The following is a 5,258-nucleotide window of genomic DNA, read 5'->3' as shown; positions in this document are numbered from 1 at the left end:
TTCTCAGACTTCGAAAAAGTGAGCCATAGCTCTTTGCTGATTTCTGAGTCTCTGGTGCATTGGTGTATGGTCTCCTCATCGTGCAAAATCTGTTTTGATCGGCACCGAGTTCCTGAGTTCATCGTGCATTTGCGCGTTGAGATCAGCTCTTTTCTATCTTGAAATTGCGCTGGAATTCTTGTTCAGAAATCATATAAACGAATCTGCATATTCGAATGATTCCGGGTTGCGCGCTTTTCGCGCGTACGTTAATTTTGTTGCAGCGTGACCATTGTCGCAATGCCAACGGCAATTCGGTATACTAATGGCATTACGAGGTCAATTCCTGCCACACCCGCCACCCGTATTCTATTGCCACCATCGCTGGGGAAGTCTTGGAAATGTTAATCCAATTAGCACTGTATGCGTTTTCAATGTTGTGTTCAGATTACCATGCTGTTCATAATTTGCAGCCCGTGTTCGCAGTAGAGGTGCATGATAGCCGGTCCACCGTTGCCCCAAGCTCATCTACTTAAAGCGCCTGCTTTGCGCTAAAATCCTTCGTGTGGACCGTCATTGCGTTTTTATCCCGACATGCACTAGCTACCGCGTATATATATGTTCCCATATCTTTTTATTAGGCTTTGCGTGTCAGGGAAGGTTCACATGGTCACGGCGAGTGCGGCAGAACCCCCGTTGGCGAGAGGAATGAGGCAGTCTGCAGCATTAACAGACTATTAAAGCGCAGAGACGAAGGATTTGAGAGTATTCGGGTTAAAATTAGAGTCAGACGTCGACGTGGAACTGGCGGCGAGTAGGCACACCACGACGAATGCATGGATAGACGAGGTTGTGATGTTGTGATAGAGGTTTGTGGGTGCAGGGTCTCAACACACAATGGTTGTCTTTATACGCTTTATACCAGGACGCGCATGACATTTTCAAACACAGACCTAAACACAAGGGTGCGACAAATACTTTACCATGTCTAGAATTGGCTTCGCGGTGCGCACCTAATCGTCCGTGGCCACGAAATAGTGCTCGTCGACATGAAGCGTCCGTTCCTGCTCGTCGGGTGACTCAACCACGCGCAGTACCACGGCGAAGTCACCACGGTATGCCGACTGACCGCGGCCGTGACGTCAGGCGAAGCTGTCGCACCCCGGCACCGGGGCGCGGAAGAAGCTCACCACTCGGGCTCGTGCGCGTGACTGGCAGTGGCAGGCGAGTTCCGCTGGCTCCTGCGGGTCGTCAGCACTGGCGGTGGCGACGCGAGCTGCAGCGCTGTCTGGTTACGGCGGTGGGCCTCAGGCGGCACGCGCGGCCAACAGGATGGACCATCCGCGACCGGAGCCGTTCCCTGGTCCCGAGGATTCCCAGACAGCTGCCCGAGTGGACCGTTAGACACTCGTTTGTGGGCTGGCCCCGCTGTGCTCCATGAACAGGCAGGCGCCAAGGCAAACCGGTAGCCGTCTCGACCACCGCTGGAGCACGTCTCACCAGGTCCTTGCCTGTCCGAGCTCCTTCTGCCGAGCCATCCGAAATCGAATCCCGGCACGCGCTCTCCGCATGCTACGCCTTCGCGCACCACCGCATGCACTTACTCATTTTCATTTTGTTCGTCCCATGCGCTGGTTTCCACTCGTCACAGAGTTACAGGTGGCACGGTAGGCCATGCGCAGTCTGGTACCAAAATGTAATCAAGCAGGCGCCGGGGTGCAACTCATGACGGTGGAAGTGCTCAGGATCGTGGCCCGTAGATGGGCTGCCAGACAGGTAAAGTCACTAAGCAGAAGCAGGGCTTTTGGCCCGGGATATGGCGAGCTCATTGCGGCCTGGAACTGCTTGCTTCTGCGTTGCTGCACGATGCTCTTCCTGCGCTCCATTCATCTTTTCCTCCTCCTTCGTGGGGAAGTTTGTGGTTTCGTTGGCGCAGCTCACAGCACTATGGACACCGCACACACTATCACAGTGCGTTAGTTGCTATAGGTGTGAATTCGAAAAAGGTATCGTCATGTTCAGCGGAATGGCACGATGTTGGTCTCATGATAGGAAAATAATGAAAACGTCATCTGTTGCCATTTTGCCAAAGATGGGAGTGTTAGCCAGCGCCACCACTCATAGACCTTGGTCGAGCATCGCACGCGAAATGCGAAGGTTGTGGGTTCGGTTCCCACCTGCGGCAAGTTTCTTATTCATCCACTTCAATTTCAATTAATTTATCGTTTCTTTATTTCATTTATTAAGCACAAGTAATTTCCCCCATCTTGTCCTTGGTGTCAGTGTTTGTTGGCTTCTTATGATATGACTAATAAAAATCGGGCCCCTCGGTTAACCCCCTTTCTTCTCGTTTATTACCAACGAGGGTCTCCAATCCGGCTACATTGATGCCTTCAGGTAGCATATGCGGGTTTATTGATCAGTCGCCTTCGCCCAAAAAGATCACGTTCTCGGGACGCCTGCGGCAAAAAAGACGTTCCATGTCCGCTGTCAAGGTCTGTGAATGGTGGCGCTGGCTAACACTTCCAGGGTTCTACTAGGACACATAAATACCCAAGAAAGTGGATGGGGAAACAGCGCCGCGGTTGCTCAATTGGTAGAGCATCGCACGCAAAATGCGAAGGTTGTGGGTTCGGTTCCTACCTGCGGCAAGTTGTTTTTTCATCCACTTCAATTTCCATTAACTTATCGTTTCTTTATTTCATTTATTAAGCACAGTAATTTCCCCTATGTTGTCCTTGGTGTCAGTGTTTGTTGGCTTCTTATGATATTACTAATAAAAATCGGGCCCCTCGGTTAACCCCCCGTTTTCTCGTTTATATATATATGTACATATTATATATATTCAATGGCAGAAAGGTGGAGAGGTCGGCCTGAGTGAAATGCCTCTAGCCTGCTACTCCACTCTGGGGAAGGAGTTTGGGAAATAAAAGACACGATGTGAAGAGGAAGGAAGGTGGTGGTATGGTGAATATGATGAGAGCTGCACAGCATAATGTTTCTGTGTAATGCGTTGTGTACACTTCACAGCACAGCAGAGTCATCTTCGCGGGCAGAGGTATAAGTTACTGCAACGTAGCGAAGAGACTGTCTATAGCGTTCATAATTTTTGCCGCTGTTAGCGCCACTGGCTTATTTAAACCGGACAGTAGCAGCTGCAGGGCGGCGATTATTTGTCGTAGCATGGCTTTGATGACAGAGTCCGATGGTGATGTCTGAGTGCACTGCCCTTGCTCGCGCTGACAGTCTGAGGCCCGGGTGCGCGGCGGTAAGCGTGGCCATACATTCGGTTCCGGGCTTGCGCTGCTCGCTTGACACAATGGTTTGGAGAGATCTATCAATGCTGATTCAATTACCTTCTGCTGGACCTGCGGAATTGGAGCTATGAAGCTCTCGTCTGGACCTACAGCTTGTCCACGCCGCCGACGCGTTCGTCTCCTCCGGTGTCGCATTGACGCTGCCGCCTCCTTGTGGGACATACTTGTCTTGCTCATTTGGTTCAGTATTTTTTTCTCCTTTTTCTGTTTAGGACAATCCTTGGAATTGGCCTCGTGGGGTCCATCGCAATTCGAGCACTTCGTTTGCCTTACTGTGCATGAAGATACGTCATGGCTGCCGGCACAGCGGAGGCATGCCGTCTGGCCTGTGCAGACAGCGCTGACATGGCCTAGCTTTAGGCACTTGTGACATTGCAATGGTCGGGGCACATAAGGGCGCACCGGGTGTCTCACGTAGCCCAACTTGACATGATCAGGTAGCGTGTAACCCTCGAAAAGATGCTTGGCGCTCGTCAAGCGACCGAAGCGGTGAAAATCGATGACCTTCACTGTTGAAGACAGAAGCCTTTGTAGCTCTTCGTCGCTGATGTCAATCACGACATAGGAGATAACACCTGTCCTAGTGCGACCACTGTGCACGGCGAACGACTGGACTTCTATGTGTCCTAGTATGCGCACAGTTTCCAATTTTTCTAGGGCGGCCTGCGTCGCTACTTCCACTGTGGCTACATTTTTCTTGGTGTTGAAACGCACTTCTTTAATTTCTTTCGGAGACACATAACCAATGTAGGTGTTAAAAATCTGTCTGTGTACAGAATTTAAATTCTTAGTCGAGCGGCACAAAAGCAATCCTGTAAGTCGGTGTTGGGGCCTTGCTCACTCACGTCTTTGGTTGTCTTGCGGTATTTTCCTTTCAGTCGCTTGCCCTCCACGACGGTGTAGTCGTTGTCGGAGTCCATTGGCTCGCTGTTGGAGAAACAGGAACCGGACGTTTCCATGGCTACGTTGCAAGCCTTACAATATGTCCCTGTGAGACGCAGTGCGAAGAGGCGTGCTCGACGCAAGTGGTGGCTTGTCTACCATCGCTTCGGACGACTTCTCGTCCAAGAAGCACAATTAAGCCTCCGCTACGACAAAACTAGCGCAGCAAGGCAGGAAGCGACGCTTGCTCAGATCACTTCGTCTTCGTCTTCCTCAAGTATGAATATAAGATATACCAGTATGTGTAAAGTGAGTCACTAATTGTTCATGTCAGTACCGATCTTCGTTCGTTTTGCTTCGGTCATGGCGCATACCAACAGCGGGGTGTGGTCAACAGTCGAATGGTATTGGGCCTCCCCTTGTAAGTGCGACGCAATCGTTATGCCCATGATTAGTGGCACAATGCAAGATTCCAACGTCCTATTCAAGCACGTCAGTCGCTGACATCTGGCAGGAAACGGCCAACGCTTTCCTCACAAGACACATGCTCAATCCAGTCGCCCAGCCGCTCTTCTGCCAGCTTTGTCCAATTCCTATTCTCTCGAAACGATCTATGTACGCGTCGAGGTCGTCTCGCATTTAGTCTAATGGCGTGATTGGCATTTGGGAACACACTTCCGCTCTCCGCTGAGGTGCAGCATCTGATCTCCTAACTCGCACCTCTATGCCAGCGGTACTCGGGCGCAACTGAAATTTCTTTTCCGTCAGCTCTTTTTCTATCACTAGGTTCCTATACGCACGGTTGTCCGCGGCTTTCGCTCTCTGCTCAGCTGCTTTGGTTCTCTCATCTTCCTTCGCCGCATCTCGTACCTCTGCACGTTCTTCTCTGAATTGCTTCTGCTCCTCGTGGTACAGTGCCTTTATGCATGATGCAGTCCGTTACGTCAGCGGTTGGTATGTCCGCTGATCAGACAGAATGAACACATGAACGCAAGGTGCGGCAAAAACACTACATCGATTGAATGGCGAGTTGAAATAGCCATGGCACACTTTAAATTACATGAAGTTATGTTGCAACAC

At 50.9% G+C, this 5,258-nt stretch overlaps 1 non-coding gene across 1 annotated transcript; it reads left to right on the top strand.

The window, feature by feature from the left end:
* The first annotated feature begins 2,557 nt into the window (after nt 1-2,557).
* TRNAL-CAA (transfer RNA leucine (anticodon CAA)) lies at nt 2,558-2,630 on the top strand. Its single transcript has one exon. It is a non-coding gene; the product is annotated as a tRNA-Leu (tRNA).
* Nucleotides 2,631-5,258: the final 2,628 nt, after the last annotated feature.

This window comes from Dermacentor andersoni, chromosome 5 (genome assembly GCF_023375885.2).
Source record: "Dermacentor andersoni chromosome 5, qqDerAnde1_hic_scaffold, whole genome shotgun sequence".
Classification (NCBI taxonomy): Eukaryota; Metazoa; Arthropoda; class Arachnida; order Ixodida; family Ixodidae; genus Dermacentor; species Dermacentor andersoni.
This window is presented reverse-complemented; position numbering and strand designations above follow the sequence as displayed.